Below are 22,895 nucleotides of genomic sequence, written 5' to 3'. Positions count from 1 at the left end.
ATCTATGGGGAGGATCACATGGTTCTTATCCTTTTTTTTATTATTTGTCCCCTTTATTATTATATAGTGTCTGTCTTTTGTTACAATTTTTGTGTTGACGTCTATTTGTCTGAAATAAATATTGCTCCTCTAGCTTTCTTTTGACATCCATTTGCATGATAGAATTTTTTCTATTCCCTCACTTTCAATCTGCAGGTGCCTTTAGGTCTATAATGTATCTCTTGTAGGCAACATATAGATGGGTCTTGTGTTTTTTTATCCATTGTATCACCCTGTGTCTTTTGATTGGAGGCAATTAGTCCATTTATATTAAAAGAAATTGATAGATGTGTATTTATTGCCATTTTTTTACTAGTTTTATATTTGTTTCTGAAGATTTTCTCGATCCTTTCTTGTTTTCTCTCTTTGATGTTTTCCTTATTTTTTATAGTGATATATTTGGATTTCTTTGTCTTTACTTTGCATGTTTCTTAGTGTTTTTTGTTATAACCTTCTCTGTATATCATAGTCTATATTAAGTTGATGGTCTTTTAAATTTGAACCCACTCTTTTCCTCTCTCCTCCCCACAATTTTGTTATATGTTATTAATTTTATATCCTTTTTTGGAGTTCCTTGACTGATATTTTAGAGAAATATTCATTTTCACTGCTTTTGTGTTTCCTACCTTTATACTGTCAGTTTTGGTGTCTCCTTTCCACTCAAAGAGTTCCCTTTAGTATTTCTTGTTGGTCTGGTTAGTGGTCATGAACTTCTTTAGTTTTTGTTTGTCTTGGAAACTCTATCTCTCATTTTATTCTGAGTGGTAGCCTTGCTGGATAGAGTATTCTTGGCAGCAGGTTTTTCCCATTCAGCACTTTGAATATATCATGCCACTCCCTTCTGACTTGCATAGTTTCTATTGAAAAACTTCTTGCAACCCTTGTGGGTTTTCCCTTATAAGTTAATATCTTATTTTGCCTTGCAACTTTGAAGGTTTTTGTCTTTTTCATTATATTTTGCAAGTTTAATTACAATATATCTTGGTGTGGGTCTGCTTTTGTTGATATTGATGGGAGTTCTCTGTACCTCCTGGATCTGGATATCTGTTTCCTTCCCCAGATTAGGGAAGTCTTTAAGCTATTGTTTCTTCAAATAAATTTCCTGCCCCCTTTTCTCTCTTTTCTTCTGGGACTCCTATGATATGAATGATATTACATTTGATGGAGTTACTGAATTCCCTAAGTCTAATCTTGTTTTGTATAATTTTTTTTCTCTTTTGTTCAGTTTGATTACTTTCCATTACTCTGCCTTCTAGGTCACTAATTCGTTCCTCTGCTTCTTCCATCCTACTGTTCATTACATCAAGCATGTTTCTCATTTCATTTATTAAGCCCCTTATCTCTGTAATGTTATTACTTATCTTGGTGTTAAGGGACTCACTCATGTTTTCCACTCTTTTCTCAAGTCCAGTGAGTATCTTTATGATCATTGCTTTAAATTCTCTATCAGGCATGTTACTTATATCTGTTTCACGTAGATCTCTGACTGTGGCCTTGTCCTTTTCTTTCATTTGGGATAAATTATCTGTCTTTTCATTTTGTCTGCCTCTCTGTGTCTCTTTGTGTATGTTAAGAAAGTCAACGGTGTCTTTTGCTCTTGAATGTAGTGAATTTATGAAGAAGTGTTCCTGGGGTTCCCTGCAGTGCAGTGCCCCATTTCCCAGAAACTGGAACTTCAAGAGAGTATCCTATGTGTGTTTCATAGGCCCTGCTGTTGTGTCTCAGGCACTTTTCCTTTCAGTGCAGTTGCCTGCCTGTTGTGGGCTATTCTTGCTCTCTGTGGTGTTCATTGGAGTCAGGCAGGCCAGGACTGAGGGGGTGTGCCCTCTGGGGAACTTGGGAGTGTGGTGGCCATATAGCAATATTTGCACTGGGCCACTAGTTTTATGTTGGATATGCTGAAGCACTGTAGCAGTTGGGGGCTCTGTGCCAGGGCTGCTGGGGTTGGAGGCTGGGTTAGGTGCAGGAAGATGGCTGGATGCTCTTGCTCCTGCTGTGTGATCATGGCTGGATGCTTGCAGCTGTGCCTGGTGGGTTGATTGGGCCCTGATGCAGCAGCTGGACAGAAAATGTTACAGTGGCTCAAGGTGCTCTATCAGGCACAGTGCAGTGGATGTGTACCCAGGGGCGGGTAGGAGTGAATGCATGGCTTTAACAAAATTCACCCTAAGCCCAGAGCCCAGGCCAGCAGGCTTGGAATAGGCTAGTCCTCAGGAGATCTTGTGGTTGTGGCACACTGACAGTGGGTTAGACAGCAAGTGTCTGTGCAGCCCTGCCTCTGGCAGGTTGCTGTGTTTATGGTGCAGGGCAGGGTAGGTAAATGGTGCCTGCCAGCTTCCCCGTTTTTGGAGAAGTCCCCCAACAAACTTTGAAATCAAAATTAGTACGAGCAGATCTGTCTCCTCTTTGCCCCTGGCGTTGTGCAAACTATTGGCTTTTTGTTGCATCTCCACGCAGACTGCTGTCTTTTTAATGGCGATGACCCAGCAATCATTCACCCTCCTGGCTCGCCCAGTGCTGAGTCAGCAGATTTTTAAAACTCCTAGTCTCCAAATACCACTGGCTTTATAAAGTCACAGAATTCAGCCCCTCTGGTTTTCAAAGCCAGATGTTATGGGGATTAGTTTTCCCCTTGTGAGCTCCCTGGTGCATGGGCCTATTTCTCTGCAATCTCTGATTGCAGAGCTCCCTTCCTCCTGTAAGTAGCCTCCCTCTGCCTTTCTGACCTTCTTAACTTTTCAGCTGCAGCCTCTTTATATTTGTGGAGTTTGTTCTTCCAGTCTTTGGATTGCTCTCTGGTTTGCTGATTTGGATGTGGATGATATCTAGTTGAAAACATGGGACAGGGTGAGCTCAGGGTCCTCCTACTTCACCATTTTCCCGTGCTCCTCCAAAAATTTCCTATCAACTTTTAAATATATCTTTATTGCCTCCTTTGAAAGCCTTCAAATATTTTCATGGCTCTCTGGTAGCACTAGATGCATGTGATACATTCTCGCAAGGAAGTAATCAAGTCCTCCATAGCAAAGAAACAAATTCCAAACTAGCAGCTTTTTATGGTTATGAAACCTATTCTTAAACTTTGAAAATGATATATATGTATACAATTAAAAATATAATGTTCCAGCAAAAGTTATTGCCTGTTTATTAAACTACTACAAGAGTACTGTATTTACATAATGAAAACTCAACATTTGGATACTGTTTACTTTAATAAAATTACTCACTGTTTCTGATTTTATCTGTCTTTGGATAAAAGAGTAATTCAGATATAATAATAGTTTGCATGGCATAATGAATGTGTGTCCCTACCAGTACATAATGCAACAACATGAAATTAATCAAAATATACATTTTTGTAAAGTTTCCAATATTGGGTGTTTTCTTTCATCTTGAGTTCAATTGATTAGTGGGATAACTGAATTTTATATTAAAATTCAATAAAGAGCGTTTTCATTTGAAAAATATTAACATTGTTCTTTAAACAAAACAAGCAAATGTAAATCATGATAAGATAATTCAGCTATGACAGGATGACTTTAGTGTGTGTATATTTATGAGGATTAATATGGTGACTGCTAGAAAATGAGAAGTACTAAAAATCAAAGGAAAATAAAGAGGATTCTTCGGGATTTGCATTTTTTAAAAAGATTTTATTTATTTATTTGACACACAGAGAGAGAGAGCACACAAGTAGGGGGAGTGGCAGGCAGAGGCAGAGGGAGGAGCAGGTTTCCTGCTGAGCTGGGCGCCTGATGTGGGGCTCAATCTCAGGACCCTGGGATCATGACCTGAGCTGAAGGCAGTTGCTTAATCAACTGAGCCACCCAGGCACCCTAGGATTTGCATTTTTGTTACCAGTAAGCCATTTCTCTTTTCTGCAATAGAGAAAAGAGTAAGGTCGCAATTCCAAATCTTATCCATCATAGTTTATATCATAGTTAGTGCAGTATTATTATACATCCCAGAAATGGGATAAAACAGTCATGGCTGCTGGTGTGAACTGTGAAGTAACTAATTCAGGTTGTTAGTTTTCTTTTTCTTCCTCCTCCTTTTAATGTTATATATATACAGAGGAATGCACAGATCATTAGTATACACTACAGGAACATCCTGTGTTTGTGAAGCCAGCACCCAGATCAAGAATTAGAGCATCATTAGCACCCTTTTTTGCTCCATTTTAGAAAACACCATCCTGCCAAGGAATAAGTTGTATTCTGACATTTTTCATCATGTATTTGTTTGCCTATTATTGAGCTTCATCTAAGTAGAATCACAATGTGTATAGTCTTTGGTATCTGACTACTTTTATTCACTATTATGTCTGTAAGATCCATCCATATTTTTATGTGTAGCAGTAGTTTGTTCTCTTTTTTATTGGTGCATAATAGTCTATTATATGGATATATCAAAATTTATTCATTCTACTATTGATAGACTCTTGGTTTGTTTCCATTTTGGGGCTATAATGAATAGTGTTTATCTGAGCATTCATGTGTTTGTCTTCCTGTCTTTGGTGAACATAAGCACACATTACTATCATAGGATATATATATATATATATATAATTAGGATATTCTGATTTTAAGCATTATAGATACTGCCAAATAGCTTTGTGCTCTCACCAGCAAGCAGAGTGTGAGAGTTCCAGTTTCTTCACTTTATTATTAACATTTGGTATTATCCATCTTTTCATTTTAGACATTCTTATGAGTGTGTAATGAAGTCTGTTAAAATTATCAGAAGGGAAAAATATGTGTCTGGATAGGGGTTTTTAAATATAGAAAATTATATTCAGTGAACATCTGTAAGTGATAACCTGATATTAACTGTAGAGTCCCCTGGCTGGAAAGAACCAGTGCTTGGTGTCATCATTTCTCCATGAGGTAACTCAATGCCATTCACTTTATTTCAGTCTTTTCATCTGATTAATTACAAACAAAGCAACCAACTTCCAAAACTGTTTCTATTTAAACTGTCATTTTAAACCAGCCCTGTAAGCTAGTATGTGTCTTGGAAATGAAATCTTAATAGTCTTGAAAGATTAATCTGATTAAGCTCAGTTCTGAATTTTAAGCATATATGCACCACACTGGAAAGTTTTGTTGTTTTTAAGTGATCAACAAGTACACTATTAATTTGGAAAGTCTGTGAAACTTTTAAGAAATGTTAAAGTTGGATATTCTTTTGTTTGGGCTACAGACATTTTGTAACTGAATGTACTGAGAGAATACATTCATCACTGTGGCTGCTGTGTCAGAGTATTGTTATTTTATTTCTCCTTATTTATCTTTTCCCAAATGTTTTTTTTTTAATTAATTAATTTATTTGAGAGAGAGAGGGAGAGAGCATGAGCAGGAGGGGCAGAGAATCTCAAGCAGACTCCATGCTGAGCAGAGTGGAAAGTGGGACTTGATCTCAAAACCCTGAGAGCAGGACCTGAGCTGAAACCAAGAGTCAGATGCCCAACCAACTGCGTCACTGAGGCACCCTGTTTCCCAAATGGTTTTTAAACTAGGTGGCAGTGAAGAGATAGTTACTTTGTCAACCATCATTTTCTGATCAGTGCCTCTTGAGGACAGATAAGTTTTCATCTGCTTTAAACAGATTGTCTCAATGTGATAAGTTGCCCACTACTCAAAGAAAGTGGATTTATGGAGGCAGAGAATATTTTCTTTGGTGTTGTCACCACTCAGGGATCCTTCCAAGAAAGGTGTGCTTTCCATGGTCTCTGGTTACATCTTTTTCAGTTCATCATAATAAATTTGTATTTATAACATAGAAAAAGATGTTTGGAAGATATCTGGTCATTGTTTATGAAGACTAATTGATAATAGAATATTCAATTAGGTCATAAATTAACTGTGGGTTGGCATTGTCATGGAATCCATTTAGATTTTTCTGTCTGAAACCATGAAATTATTTACATTTCTACCCCATTACCCTAATTTTAAGTAATTGACAGTATTTTTGTAGAATTATACTTAATATTTTAATATTTATTAGAATTGTTGCATTGATAGTATAGAATTACTCATTTTTTATTTTACCATATGTCAATATCTGACTATATGGGAAATTCAATGAGTATTCAATATTCACAAAGCAATATTTGTAAGTCAGGTCTATACTGTAATGCATTTTAAGAATTGATTATCTTATATTAAGAGATGGGGTTTATTCCTAAAAGGACTTAATCTGTCATTAGGTTGGAAGAGAGGCCACATTGCAAAGCCACTCAAGAGCACTGGTTACATCAGTCTGGGTTTATTGCATGTCCACAAGGAATTTTAAAAAGGACAGAAGACTTTCTATTGTGTAATCAACCCCTGAGTGAATTGATTATTGTAATACTACTAATACTACTTCTAATACTGAATAAATATTTTGAAAAGAGAGTTATAACTAGATTATAAATGGAATAAGGAAATATATTGGATTAGACTGTTGCTGGGGTAGTGTGTTTTAGCAAAAGAATGGAATAGGTGGCAGAAAATTTCTAGTTCTTGGTTGGCAGGGTCAGTTACTATCTGTGTAGTATTATGCAAATCACTTAACTTCTCTTGATTTTAGCTTCTTTATTTGTAAAATGAGGAGAAATATTCACTGTTACCACCTTACATATTCATCATAAGCATTAAAATCATTTGTAAATTTAAAGTGCTCTGTAAACATAGTACGCTATTATTAGGATTTTACAAATGTAGGATAGAGAGATTACCAGTAAAAATTATTACAGGAAAAAAGGAAAACTTGGTTTCTGTTGGGTACACATTATATATGATAACCAGTGAATAAATGAACAGAAAACAGAGAAATACATTCATATCTTGTGTTATATATATTATGCAATCTTATTTAATAAAGTTTTGCAGCATCTGTAAGATATAGTCTGATAAAGGATTTAAGGCAAGACTATAAGAACAAAATTAATGTAGTTATAGACATAATATAGGATATAATGTGATAAAACCAGTAAAGCAAAGATATTAGTATAATTGTCTTACTTTGAGGAATCATTGAAAAAAAAAACCTCACTATGAATTCTCCACCATTCATTCTTCTCCTCTAGAGCAAAGGAATTAAAAAAGTAAATGTGACTATTAAAGATTATCAAAGAAAAGCTGATTAAAATGTCAGCAGTGAGATCATGTATATGTACTGGCTAGGTATATTTGACAACTGAAAGTCTGTTACTTTGGTACTAGTTCAGGAAGAATATTAAATACTTGGCTATCACTTGGCTATTTCTAGCCCAGTGAGAGTACTGCTTTGTTCTTGGGCAATAGCTCCATATTCTTTAATGGATATACATAAAATTATTTGGAGTTATAAAAATAATAATATTGCATATTATTGCATACAGCACATGTTGTACTGTATCAAAGTGCTTTTTACATCTTTTTCTTATTTTCTTCATTTTAAGTCATTACAAACTTTGAAAATGTTATCTAAGTGGTCAATATACATTCTTACTATAAACTGCCTTTACAGGTAACCACTAAGTTCCAAGATCAGGAAAATTAGGATACACCATGCCAAATAACACGTATTTGGTTTTTAAGTTAATGTCACTGAAAAACCTCTGCAATATAATAATTCAATGAATCCACAGTAATTTAATACCAAATAAAGAGATTATAATATTGATCTTTCTGGGTTATCACATCTGCTTTTAAAGGTAAATGAGGCATTAACATCTGAGACTGCAGGATTAATCATGATAGCGTCACTGTGAAAGCCTCACTGCTGTCGGTTTACTTCTAAGATAAAGGACAGCCTACCTTCAAAATCAGGTGATTAACTTACTGGCTGCAATGTGAGGTTTCCAGTTAGTTTCAACAAAGCATGTTTCCTATAGGAGTTCTGACTCCTAACTGTAGATGCTGTAGGCATCAGATACTAGCTTGCATTGTTTTCACAGTAATACCGTGTATCTACATCAGCTGTGTATTAAAAAATGTTATTAAAACAATTTATGTAAAGCATAGTTGTTCATTAAAAATAGACATATACATTAAATGAATCTTGGAGATGGTCTGCCTTCACAGTCTCATGGAAATATCAAAGATGTAAAAGCAGATTTCATTTAAGTCTCATTAAATGAAGAAATATTAGCTTGTTTGAAATTTCTTGATCGTTTATTGACAATCTTATCTCCTCTTAAATGACTACTTCCTAAATTCTCTTCTATTATCTTGTTATTGCCCAAAGGATCGACATGTATCCCCTTTTTGCATGTTGTTGTGCAAATCAAAGAATTTAGAAAAACCCTTCAACAAGATTAGTGAATTCAAGTTTAACATGTAAATATCTCTAGAAAATAAAATTCTCAACCAATTTTGACACAAAGTCAATTTTGACACAATTTGACACAAATAATAGATTTTTATGGTGTCATTTTAAGAATTCTAGGGAATGGGCACCTGGGTGGCTCAGTTGGTTAATTGTCCGACTCTTGATTTCTGCTCAGGTCGTGATCTCAGGGTCCTGATATCAAGCCCTGCATTGGGCTCCATGCTCAGTGGGGAGTCTGCTTGAGATTCTCTCCCTCCCCCTTTCCCTCTGCTCATTCTCTCTCTCTCTCTAAAATAAATAAATAAATCTTTTTATAATTTTTTTTAAAGATTTTATTTATTTATTTGAGAGAGAGAGAATGAGAGACAGAGAGCACGAGAGGGAAGAGGATCAGAGGGAAAAGCAGACCCCCCGCCGAGCAGGGAGCCCGATGTGGGACTCGATCCCGGGACTCCAGGATCATGACCTGAGCTGAAGGCAGTCGCTTAACCAACTGAGCCACCCAGGTGCCCCAATAAATAAATCTTTTTAAAAAAAGAATTCTAAGGGAACTTTTTATAAACATGTTATTCTTAGAGAAATGTGCTACTTGTCTACAGAAAAATGTTTTGCTTTACTTTCTATTTGCATTCATCTTTAGTTTAAGAACCAGATGGGTTTTGAAATGCAGAAAGCTCTGAGATGGACAGAAAGATAAAGAAAAGATAAATCCATAAGTGCCATGTAACCCATCCAGAGGCCTGGTTGGATTCTTCATGTTTACTGTATTAGGGAGATGATACTAGTAGGGAGGGTGACATAGATAATTGCAAATTATGTTATCTGTATTTTTGACACTCCAATCAGTATGCTTCCAATATTTACAGAGAAATCCATTAAATCCTAACAAATATTTTGTGTGGTTTATTAGATTTTTAAATGTTCCCTATGAATATTATAAATAAGAGAATACTAAGTTAAAAGGAATTAGCTCCAAGAACAATCCCTGAGTATAAAGGGAACATCAAACCTACTGTTTAGTTGATCAGGTTTTATCAAAATATATTCTACTTTGAATATAGTATCTACATCTCAGAGTATGGGGAGATCGGAAGTTTCTGACAATTGATTTATTCTTTCTAACATGTTTACATGATTTTTGAGCATATATTATAGATGATCATCATATAAACAGATATGTGTAACAGCATCATTTTAATATTCTTCCATTTATTTCAGAGTAAGGCAAATAGAATCTTCAGAATTATTTCTGGCTACCTAAACATGGATTGTATTTATTAATCTTTTCTTTCTTTTATTCATTACCTTTCCAGAAACTAAAGATTCTTATATGACGCTCTCTCCCTCTTTTATGTTTGCTTTTAAATATTTTTTGCAAAGTAATTAAAAGGCCTATCTCAGTAATTTACATTATGCACCAAATTAAAAAATAATAGCTAAGAATATAATTCAGCTCTAGCAAGGAGGCTTTTAAAGGAGGATCCTTGCATCTATTCCAGTGATTTCCTAATAGTAATTAAATCATTTCTTGATTCACTATTTCTGTCATACTCTGCAAATGAACTTCTCTACTTACTTTTTGTGATATTTCACAAGAACTAAAAAGGAACTCATAAAAAAGGGAAGGAAGAAAAGCAAGTACAACTTAAGTTATACTGCCAAGTATGGTATGTCATTCAAATATATATGTGAGGGAAGAGGTTTGTAAAACAAAATTGTAGAAAATATATTGTCACAGTTTGTTTAAAGAAGAATCCACACAAGAAGTTTTTCTGAGATAAAGATGAAAAATGCACATAGGAGCAGGTGTTGCCATTAGCCCTGCTGTTGGGACTGACGGATCAGTACTGAAGTGGCATCAGGGCAGGGAGGCATCAGCCTCAGTAATGGAGAAGTGTCTGGGGGAAAGATTGCTCTATCACAGTGATGGGTTCTTAGCACGTTATAAATCAAAGATTGTTCTTTCCTGCCACTGAGATGAGCAGTTCTTTCTCCTTTTCCAAATGAAATGTTGGATAGAGACAAAGAACAGATGAAAACAAAAAAGTACGAGAAAGTTTTATCTCCTAACGTAAATCTCCAGAAGGGACAGAAAGACAGTGTAATGCCAATCTCCAGCTTAAACATGAGGTGAAGAAAATACTCCCTTTTAGCAATTCCTTTTCATCCCAGGATGCAGAATAGGTAGGTTATGGTAACAGTTTTCTTCTTTGCTTGGTGTAACTTGGTTCTTAATTTTAAAAATTGGAACAGAAACTTTTTAATAGATTCACACTTTTGGATTTGCCTGAAAGACATGTTGAACTGGGATGATATTCAGTTAAAAGAAGGTACAGTAGGGAGTAAACTATGTAGAGCCCAGGTCTTGATTTCTGGCTAACCACAATTCTATGTAAGTAAACTTGCAATTTTAAGCAAGGTCCTTACCTCATCAGTAAATTTAGAATAATAATATTGATCTCATAAGTTACTGGGAATATACATGGGATGATATGTAAAAAAAAAAAAAACAAAAAACCTAGCACAGTGCCTTATGCATAATGAATTATTGAAAAGTGTTAGTCTCTTTCCCCTCCTACCAGTCTATTAACTTGTGTAGCCAGCATTTATTTGTCTTTTTCTAGAAATTATTAAATGGGAACAAAAAAAACCACCTTTTTTCCTGATTATTAAAAAAACCATCATTACAGTCATCAAGATGATATCAGCAAAGTTCTACATATATATCACCAAGTTACCAAAATTGACTGAACTTTTAATAAACAAAATAAAAGGAAACACACCTAATTTATGGAAGAAGAATTTTCAACCAAGTATCTAGGGTAAATTTGTAATGTGGGGAGGGTGACAACTTTATCATCAACATTTTAGCCACAGGTTAGTTAAGTCAGGTGCCTAAAATCCAATAGAGGATTACTAGCAGAGCTAGAAATGAGCAGCAAGTCTTCTTTCTTTCCATCTAGCATTATAGCTTTTGGTTCTTATAATTTGTCACTGGGCAACCTAGATTCACATAGGGATTTTCTTTCTTTCTTTCTTTTTAATTTTTATTTAAATTCAACTTGGTTAACATAGAGTGCAATATTAGTTTCAGGAATAGAATTTAGTGATTCATCACTTACATACAACACCAAGTGCTCATCATAACAAGTGCCCTCCTTAATATCCATTACCCATCTAACCCATCCCCCACCCACCTCCCTTCATTAACCCTCAGTTTGTTTTCTATCTTTAAGAGTCTCTTATGGTTTGTTTCCCTCTCTCTTCCCCCCCCCATATATTCACCTGTTTTGTTTTTTAAATTCCACATATGAGTGAAATCACATGGTATTTGTCTTTCTCTATCTGACTTATTTCAGTTAGCATTGTACATTCTAGCTCCACCCACATCATTGCAAATGGCAAGATTTCAGTCTTTTAGATGGCTGAGTAATATTCCATTGTGTATACCTATTATCTATCATCTACCTATCTATGATCTATCTATCTATCTATGATCTATCTATCATCTAATCTATCATCTATCATCTAATCATCTATCATCTATCTATCTATCATCTATATCTATCATCTATCTATTTATATCATTTCTTTATCCATTCATCAGTCAAATAAGTCAATGGATATTTGGGCTTTCTCCATAGATTCACTATTGTGGATAATGCTGCTATAAATGTCAGGGTGCCAGTATTCCTTTGAATCTGTAGTTTTGTATCCTTTCAGTAAATACCTAGTAGTGCAATTGCTGATCATAAGGTAGTTCTATTTTAACTTTTTGAGGAACCTCCATACAGTTTTCCAGAGTGGCTGCAAGAGTTTGCATTCCCAGCAACAGTATAAAAGAGTTCCCCTTTCTCCACATACTCCTCAACATCTGTTGTTCTGTGTTGTTAATTTTAGCCATTCTGATAGATGCAAGGTGTTATCATCATTTTAATTTGTATTTCCCTGATGATGAGCATTGTTGAGCATCTTTTCATGTGTCTGTTGACCATCTGGATGTCTTCTTTGGAAAAGTGTCTGTTCATGTCTTCTGCCCATTTTTTAAGTGGAGTATTTTTTGGGGGGAGTTTGGGTTTCATAAGTTCTATATAGCTTTTGGATACTAACCCTTTATCAGGAATGTCATTTGCAAATATCTTCTTCCATTCTGTAGCCTGCCTTTTAGTTTTGCTGATTGTTTCCTTTGCTGTACAGAAGCTTTTTATCTTGACGAAGTCCCAATAGTTCATTTTTGCTTTTGTTTCCTTTGCCTCCAAAGATGTGTCTAGTAAGAAGTTGCTACAGCTGAGGTCAGAGAGGTTGTTACCTTTGTTCTCTAGGATTTTGATGTTTTCTTGTCTCACATTAAGGTTTTTCATCCATTTTGAATTTGTTTTTGTGTATGGTGTAAGAAAGTGGTCCAGTTTCATTCTTCTGCATGTCCCTGTCCAGTTTTCCCAACACCATTTGTTGAAGAGAATGTCTTTTTCCATTGGATACTCTTTACTGCTTTGTCAAAGATCACTTGACCACATAGCTGTGGGTCCATTTCTGGGCTTTTGTTCTGTTCTGTTGATCTGTGTCTGTTTTTGTGATACTAACATACTGTCTTGATGACTACAGCTTTGCAATATAGTTTTAAATCCACAGTCGTGATGCCTCCAGTTTTGTTTTTCTTTTTCAGAATTGCTTTGGCTGTTTGGGGTCTTTTGTGGATTCATACAAATTTGAGGGTAGTTTGTTCTAGCTCTGTGAAGAATACTGGTGGTATTTTGATAGGGATTGCATTAAATGTGTAGATTGCCTTGGGTAGTATAGACATTTTAACAATGTTTGTTCTTGAGCATGGAATGCTTTTCCATTTTTTTGTGTCCTCTTCAGTTTTGTCCATAAGTGTTCTATAGTTTTTAGAGTATAGATCTTTTATCTCTTTGGTTAGGTTTATTCCTATGTATCTTATGGTTTTTGGTGCAATTGCAAATGGGATAAGTTCCTTGATTTCTTTTTCTGCTACTTCATTACTGGAGTATAGAAATGCAACAGATTTCTGTACATTGATTTTATATCCTGTGACTTTGCTGAATTCATGTATTAGTTCTACCAGTTTTTTGGTGGAGTCTTTCAGGTTTTCTACATGGAGTATCATGTCCTCTGCAAATAATGAAAGTTTGACTTCTTCCTTGCTGATTTGGATGATTTTATTTATTTTTTCTTGTCCGATTGCTGAGGCTGACTTCCAGTACTATGTTAAATAGTAATGATGAGGGTGAACATCCTTGTCTTATTCCTGAACATAGAAGAAAGGCTCTCAGTTTCTCCCCATTGAGGATGATATTAGCTCTTGGTCTTTTGTATATGACCTTTATGACATTGAGGTATGTTCCATCTATCCCTACTTTGTTGAGAGTTACTATCAAGAATGGATGCTTTAGGGGCGCCTGGGTGGCTCAGATGGTTAAGCGTCTGCCTTCGGCTCAGGTCATGATCCCAGGGTCCTGGGATCGAGTCCCGCATCGGGCTCCCTGCTCCTTGGGAGCCTGCTTCTCCCTCTGTTTCTCTCTCTCTCTGTCTCTCATGAATAAATAAATAAAATCTTTAAAAAAAAAAAAAAAAGAATGGATGCTTTATTTTGTCCAATGCTTTTCCTGCACCTATTGAGAGGATCATATGATTCATTATCCTTTCTTTTAGTAATGTGGTGTATCACATTGATTGATTTACAAATAATGAACCACCCCTGCAGCCCAGGAATAAATCCCATTTGATCATGGTGCATAATTCATTTAATGTACTGTTGAATTTAATTTGCTAGTATTTTGTTGAGAATTTTTGCATCCATGTTCATCAGGGTTATTGGCCTGTAATTCTCCTTTTTAGTGGGGCCTTTGTCTTGTTTTTGTAATCCAGGTAATGCTGGCCTTATGGCTGAGTTTGGAAGTTTTCCTTCCATTTCCATTTTTTTGAACAGTTTGAAAATAATAGGTATTAACTCTTCTCTATTTATTTATTTATTTTTATTTTTTAATGTTTAATTTTATTAAAAAAAATAAAACTCTTCTTTAAATACCTGGTAGAGTTCCCCTGGGGAGTCATCAGGCCCTGGACTTTTGTTAGTTGGAAGAATTTTGATTACTATTTCAATTTCTTTGCTGGTTATGGGTCTGTTCAAATTTACTATTTCTTCCTATTTTAGTTTTGGTAGTTTGTATGTTTCTAGGAATTTGTCCATTTCTTTCAGATTGCCCAATTTGGTGGCATATAATTTTTCATAATATTCTCTTATAATTGTGTTTCTGTGGTCTTGGTTGTGATCTCTCCCCTTTCATTCTTGGTTTTATTTACTTGGGTCCTTTCTCTTTTCCTTTTGAAAAGTCTGGCTAGGAATTTATCAATTTTATCAGTTCTTTCAAAGAACCAGCTCCTGGTTTCATCGATCTGTTCTACTGAGGGTTTTGTTGTTGTTTTTGTTTGTTTCTGTATCATTTATTTCTGCTCTAATCTTTATTATTTCCATTCTGTTGGCTTTAGGCTTTATTTGCTGTTCCTTTTCTAGCCTCTTAAGTATAAGGTTAGTTTGTGTATTTGAGATTATTCTTCCTTCTTGAGGTAGGCCACATAGGGCCACCTTTACTGCATCTCAAAGGTCTTTGATTTGTTTTCATTTTCATTTGCTTCCATGTAGCTTTTTATATTGTCTTTAATTTCCTGGTTAATCCATTCACTCTTTAGTAGGATGTTCTTTAACCTCCATGTATTTGTGATTTTTTCAAATTTTTTCTTGTGGTTGACTTCAAGTTTCATAGCATTGAGGTCGGAAAATATGCATGGCATGATTTCAGTCTTTTTGTACTTGTTAAGGGCTGTTTTTTGGCCCAGTATGTGATCTCTTCTGAGGGAATGTCCCATGTGCACTCAAAAAGAATGTGTATTCTGCTGCTTAAGCATGCTTAGCATAAAATGTTTTGAATATATCTGTTAAATCCATCCAGTCCAGTGTGTCATTCAAAGCCATTGTTTCCTTGGTGATTTTCTGCTTAGATGATCTGTCCATGTAAGTGGGGTGTTACTAAGTCCCTTACTATTACTGTATTTTTATCAATGTGTTTCTTTATGTTTGTTTTAATTGATTTTTATATTTGGGTGCTCCCATGTTGGGAGCATAAATATTTACAATTGTCAGATCTTCTTGATGGATGTACCCCTTAATTATGATATAATGCCCATCTTTATCTCTTGTTATAGTCTTTGTTTTAAAATCTAGTTTGTCTGATATAAGTATGGGTACTCCAGCTTCTTTTGATGTCCATTAGCATGAAAAATGTTTCTCCATCCCCTCACTTTCCATCTGGTCTAAAATGAATCTCTTATAGACTGGATATAGATGGATCTTGTTTTTTATCCATTCTGATACCCTATGTCTTTTGATTGGAGCATTTAGTCAGTTTACATTCAGAGTGATTATTGAAAGATATGAATTTAGTGCCAATGTGTTACCTGTGAAGTTGGTGTTTTGTTGATGTTCTCTGTTCTTTTCTAGTCTTTGTTGCTTTTGGTCTTTTTTTCTCCCAGTCAAAGGGTTCCCCTTAATATTTCTTTCAGGTCTGGTTTAGTGGTCATGGGCTCCTTTAGTTTTTGTTTGTCTGGGATACTGTATCTCTCCTTCTATTCTAAATGACAGCTTTGTTGGATAATGTATTCTTGGTGCATTTTTACCCCATTCAGCATGTTGAATATATCCTGCCACTTGCTTCTGGCCTGCCACGTTTCTGTAGACAGATCTGCTATGAACCTGATCTGTCTTCCCTTGTAGGTTAAGGACTTTTTTTTCCCTTTGTGCTTTCAGGATTCTTTCCTTGTCTGTGGGTTTTTTTTCCCCCCTTTGGTGAATTTGAGTATGATATGCTTTGGCAATGGCTGGTTTTTGTTGAATTTAAGGGGAGTGCTCTGTGCTTCTTGGATTTTGATGTCTGTGTCCCTCCCCCAGATTAGGGAAGTTTTCAGCTATAATTTACTCAAATAAACCTTCTGTCCCTTTTTCTCTCTCTTCATCTTCTGGGATTCCTATGATAAGAATGTTATTCTGTTTTAATAAGTTGCTGAGTTCCCTAGGTCTACCTTCATGATCCATTACCTTTGTTTCCCGCTTCTTTTCAGCTTCATTATTTTCTATAATTTTATCATCTATATCACAGATTTGTTCCTCTGCTTCATCCATCTTCGTTGTTATGGCATCCATTTGGGATTGCATCTTGGTTGTAGCACTTTTAATGTTGGCCTGACTAGGTTTTTGCTCTTTTATCTCTGTAGTAATGGATTCTCTAGTGTCTTCTATGCTTTTTTCAACCCCATCTAGTATCCTCATAATTGTTTTTAAATTCTAGTTCAGACATCTTAATTATATCTGCAGTGATTAAATCCCTGGCCTTCATTTCTTCCTGTTTCTTTGGGGTGAATTCTTCTGTCTTCTGTGGGTCATTTTCTCTGTAGACGTGCAGCTTTGTTCTTGAAGATTTCTGATTGACTTCTTGGGCATTCAGAATTACTGATATTTATCTAGTTGTGTTCAAGGGAGAAGGCAACCTTAGGGTCACCCTACTCCTCCACCATCTTAAGCCCCTCTCCCACATAGTGATTTTCTTAAAAAAAAAATGTAAAAGAGAAAACAAAACTAGCAGGAAAGAGGCATATAATGCAGACTTATGTACCCCTTTTAGGGGAACAGGAAGAGCATCAATGAGGATACTAATTCATCTATATACAAATTAATCATCATACTTGTTAGCTGTAAAATGCCAAATTCTAACTCCCTGAAGAGGAGCATGTTGCTCTTTGACCTACTCTATTTTTACTAAAATCATAGATCATACCTTCCTCCTGAAGAGATATCACTGATCTCCAAAATGAGAATTATAGTAAAAGTATAGAAAAAAATCTCACAAAATAACATGTTGAATTAAGGCAGCAGTTCTCAAAGTATGGTCTAAGGTATCTCAGGGGACCTGAAGATACTTCCAAGTGGTCACAGTGTCCCTTCCTTTTCCCATTACACATGTGTGTAAGGCCAGATCTTCTCCCTGTACTTAAACAAAAATGACATTGTGCATCAGATTGATGTAGATAGAAAATCCAGATGTCTGCTAAATTTACAAAAATGTAAAACAATGCCATTCTTCTCATTAAATGCTTTTTGTTATTTTTTGCTTTGGAAAATAGTTACTTTTTCACAAAATGTGTATGTATGTATGTGTATATGTATGTACTTTAAATAGGCTCCATGCCCAGCATGGAGTCCAATGCAGGGCTTGAACTCATGACCCTGAGATCAAGAGTAGGACATATATATATATATACATAGAGAGAGAGAGAGTCTGATTAGAAAAGTAAAATATGCATTAGAGAACATTTGGGAATCTATATATAAATGCAAATATAAACCCCTTAGCTTCCCAACACCCAGAGTTATTGCATGATTTTTCTTTCTTTTGTGCATACATCTACATATTTATTTAAACAAAATTAGGATTACAAAATATGCATATTTCTCCATTTGTTTTCTTTTTTAACTTTGTATTATGAATATTTTTGCAGTGTTTTTAATAATCCAGAAACATGTTATTTAATGATGATGTAATGATTCCTTATATATAGGCTTTAAGCATTTTATTAATAGGCATATAGATTATATTGTATTTTTAGATATTGTTATTATCTTATCATCACTTTTGTCATTATATCTAACATTTATTAAGTTCTAGTTGTGTTCTAGGCACTCTGCTAAACTCTTAACATGCCTTAGCACATTTAATCCACTTTTATGTTGTCTATTGTCTCTAAGAAATGGTCTTTCTTTTTTGTTCCTTCAATTCTTTCTATCATGACATCTAGTTGATAGATCATACTTGAAAGGGAATAGGATGTATTGGACCATCTCTTGCTTTTAATATATAAGAACCAAGGAAAACAACAGCTAATTTTTGCAGTCTAACTCATTCTTACGAACACTATCTATATTAAAAATGCTGTGGTTATTTTTTTTTTTCTGCTTGTTTGATATGATTAGCTATGATGTTCTCTTCCTCTCTCTTTCTCTCTCTCTGTCTTTTCTATTCAGGATTCCTGGGATGAGGGAATTTGCTTTACTTTGTTTGGTTAGAAATGGTGCAGATTTGGGTCTAGATCCGATAGGGCATAGGTAGCCTTAAACCCAGAGAAATTCTATCTCACAATTCCTGTTAACTGTTAAGAATGCATGCCAGTGGTGACGAGGACAGTCAGGCAAGACAGAGTGGATAGCTCAGTACAGCCTATCTACAAGGATGGTGGAGTACTAATGACATTTCTTGTATATTGAACAAAAAGTATTTTACAAGACAAGATGCCAACATAGGAATTCTGATTATTAATTGCCTCGTTTTCATACAGTTCTGTTTAAATTATTTTATCAGAAATTTGTTCATATTTTTTAGTTTGACTTTGCACATTAGAGTTTTAAAAGTATTGGAGCATTCCAAACATCTCAGACATGAGGAAACAAAAGACACATTTATTGAAGTGTAAAACTCTAGGAAACAGTTTTCTTTAGCTGAATTTTTTTCTATTTTGCCCTTTGTAAATGTAACCAGTGAGTCTGATTTAATTAGATAAGAAAATCAGAGGCTAATCGGATTTTGTCTCTTATCTGCATGTACCATACCAATTGAAATAAGTGATTATTTTTCATTACAATCAAGATTATTATGAATACCTTAAATGCCATATCCTATAGTTTATGCATGTATGCTTTTTAAATATAGCACCTTGGGACGCCTGTGTGGCTCAGTTGGTTAAGCAGCTGCCTTCAGCTTAGGTCATGATCCCAGGGCCCTAAGTTCAAGTCCCCCATCAGGCTCCTTGCTCAGCAGGGAGCCTGCTTCTCCCTCCGCCTTCCTCTCCCCCTGCTTGTGCGCGCTCTCTCTCTCTCTTTCTCTCTGACGACTAAATAAAATCTTTAAAAAAAATAAATATAGCACCTTAATAGAAACTCATGTTAGAAGTATAGCAGCTAGCAATGAGAATATCTTCTTAAAATCAATGATCAAGGGACGCCTGGGTGGCTCAGATGGTTAAGCATCTGCCTTTGGCTCAGGTCATGATCTCAGGGTGCTGGGATTGAGCCCCGCATCAGGCTCCCTGCTCGCATGCAGCCTGCTTCTCTCTTTCCTTCTACTGCTCCTCCTGCTTGTGGGCTCTAAAAAAAAAAAAAATCAATGATCACAATGCATGAAGGGACAAGAATACTTAGTCTAATACATTTTCTTGTGTACATATTTATGTGCCATGTTTTAACTTCAAAGTTGTATTCTTTGAGTAACTTGTTATTTATAGAACAAAATACTTTTTCAGAAGTAACCATGTTGGTTGTAACAAGACCCATTAAACATTTAAATAATGTTATTCAATATATCATTAAAATGCATGTAGAAATTGTTTATTTTAGGTTGTTTATCTGTATATCAAATACAAAATGTTATTAATGTGCTGAGTTGAAGAGATTTTGGCTAATCTTTGAATGGGCTTATTGTCATCTAATCTTTTGGGAATCTTTCATTTCTTTAAGGAAACAAATTAAAAGGAATTTTTATTTCTATGGGTGATTGTGAGAAGCACATTTAAAAATGAGAAGTTTAATGGAATTATGAGTAAATGGAAATAAATTTGTCAAAAATTAAATAGCAGTATTCTTTGACTGATATCAAAATCTAATATAAAATAGTTTTAGCCATTTCATACAGGTGACATCTGTGCTTAAAATATAATTTTCCATCCCTGTTCTGGTAATACTGTTAATTACTTACTCAGTGTAGTTCAACATTTAGTTAATAAATATGTCAAGCTTTTACCATGGTGTTCTTTTTGCAGAGTTGTGAATTTGCAATTAGTTTTAGATTTACAACATGGTGACAGACAGTGTTGTATAAATAGAGGTTAAACACACAATTTACATATTAATTTCATGATTCATTTATTCAACGATTTATGTGGGTATAGGTTGTATTTAATCTCTGTGCTGTAGTTGTTTCAGGCGTGATGAACAGAATCACTATACTGGCAGAGAAGTAATCATGTCTGTAGTGAACTACAGGAAGTTCAAAGGAAAACAAGAAATGTTTGGAAACACAATGATTCATTATCTTTAATACTCTCTGAGAGGCAAGTGAAAAGCAATAACAGATTTTTAAAAGGACCACATCTGACAATACTAAGAGTAGAGGAGGAGGAGGGAAGTTAACCAGCTAGCACAGTGTCTTGCTCATAGTAAGCACTGCAACATTTGTTAAGTTCAAATGACTTGAAGTTGGGGATCATAATATATTTCTAAGTTTGGATAAAACCCAAGTTAAACCTTAAGAAGTTTAAAGCAATTTCTTTTAACTGACTTCTGTTAATTAACCTTGTTTCTTCATGACAAACACCCTGATATTTAAATAATCCTCTTCTTATCCATTCATGTAGTTTTATTTGATATTCTTGACCATATTGATGCAATGTTAAATATAGATTACAGTAAATAAGATATTATCTTTCTGTTCATTTTTATTTTTTTAAAGATTTATTTATTTATCTGAGAGAGAGAGAGAGAGGGAGCCGGCCAGGGGAGGCGCAGAAGGAGAGGGAGAGAAGCAGACTCCCAGCTGAGCATGGAGCCAGATGTGGGGCTCACTCTCGCGACCCTGAGATCATGACCTGAGCCAAAATCAAGAGGCAGACGCTTAACTGACCAAACCACCCAGGCACCCCCTGCTTATTTTTATTTGAAATACTGATATGTCTGAAGTATTGAAATAGATTATGTCACCTTATTAAAAAAACTCTCAAGTTTGTAGTAGATATAGGTCAGCTTTAAATTGATCTACTTAGATTTTTCAACATATTACAAAAAAAGAAGATCTACTTAAGATAGGTAAATTCTGTATACACCTCTCTTTTTGCAGTATCAAACCTTACGATTAAGCAGTTTAAAGTGGACAAAACTTAATAGTTATGGTAATATTTCTGGAACAGCTTATGGACTTCAAACTCACCTCATTTTTCTCCTTTTAAATGGGAATCACATTAGTGTGGAGAATCCTTAACTTAGTGATAAAAGATTGACCTTGTTTTGTTCTTGAGAAAGATATCATGCCCTACCACCGTCATATTCTCAAGACCTTCTCCTATGTGAGGATACAGATGTAAAACCCATTAATGCTCAGCAGGGACTGTGGAATGCTTACACAGGTCACTGAGCTAGGTTCTCCCAATACAGAAACTCCTTTGGGCATCTTTGCATTACACATATTTTCAAGCCACTAGGGTTAATATTTAGTATAAGAATGGCAATTTTTGAAATGAAAATCTAAATGAACATGCACCATTTATTTAATTTAATAAAATAAATCTATTCAATATGAATTTAGTTTCTATTTTATGCTGGGTCCTTTTACATATTCATAAAATCTCATTTAATCCTTGTATACCCCTGAATAAGGTATTATTATTATTATTAAAGATTTATTTATTTGACAGAGAGAGACACAGCAAGAGAGGGAACACAAGCAGGGGGAGTGGGAGAGGGAGAAGCAGGCTTCCCGCGGATCAGGGAGCCCGATGCAGGGCTGGATCGCAGGACCCTGGGATCATGACCTGAGCCGAAGGCAGATGCTTAACGACCGAGCCACCCAGGCGCCCCCTGAATAAGGTATTATTAATTCAGTTTCGCAGATGAAAAATCCAAGCCTCTGAGAGAATAAGTTGTTTGTCCCATGGCCAGTTTATGAAGATTTGAACCCATAATGGGGCTCCAAAGTCATTTCTTCTTTCACATTATGCTGTCTCCTATTAAGGGAAGGAGTTAATGAGTTTGCAAATGTACCTAAAATATTCCAGGAAGTAAAAATGGAGGATCTAATTCAGAGTGCTCAATCTTCATTCTTGGCAATATTGGTTCCATTCATACTTAAAGTAGCCTAACAGTGTCTATGATGATTCCAGTAATTTTAGCGGATTTACTTAGTAAACAAAATTGATTGCTTCTATTGTCTGTATTGCCTTTTGTTGGTTCAATTTCAACTATTTCTCCTGTTCAGAGCTCCTGTATTCTTCAGAAAAGTTCTAAGAGCCAAAGTGTTACATGATTACTAAGTAAATGTTCACACTTCACTCTGTAGTGTCTCAGTGTTTTTCTTGAATGCAGTAGTTTCCAGTAGAGGTAATATACAAATCTGTGACGTGTTCAGTTACTGGGGTAATCTAATGATTTAATACAGAGAGATTTAGTGGAAAATAAATCAATTGCATCAAAACAATTGGTGTTAAAGCAAAAGAGAAAATTTCACAAACTAATTCTTTGGTTCTTCTTCCCCTAATGGTTTTTATCCCCTTTCTTCTTCACTCTATTTTCTACTGCCATGCCACTTTCCATAGATTGAGACAGGGATTAAGACTTGATTTCATCTGAAGACATTTTCTAACTACTTAAAATTCACAGCAAAAAAGTGCTGGATTTGAAATTGTCAAAAGTGATTGACTAGGAGTGGAGGATGGAGAGTAATTCCTGG

General features: G+C 35.3%; 1 protein-coding gene across 1 annotated transcript in view; it reads left to right on the top strand.

Annotated features, from left to right (window-relative positions):
• Nucleotides 1–22,895, top strand: part of LOC145717816 (dachshund homolog 2-like) — a 198,269-nt gene that overhangs the window by 67,944 nt on the left and 107,430 nt on the right. The gene's annotated exons all lie outside the window — the stretch shown is intronic.

The sequence above is a fragment of the Leptonychotes weddellii genome, chromosome X, assembly GCF_054177405.1.
Source record: "Leptonychotes weddellii isolate Sample4059 chromosome X, ASM5417740v2, whole genome shotgun sequence".
NCBI classification, from domain to species: Eukaryota; Metazoa; Chordata; class Mammalia; order Carnivora; family Phocidae; genus Leptonychotes; species Leptonychotes weddellii.
This window is presented reverse-complemented; position numbering and strand designations above follow the sequence as displayed.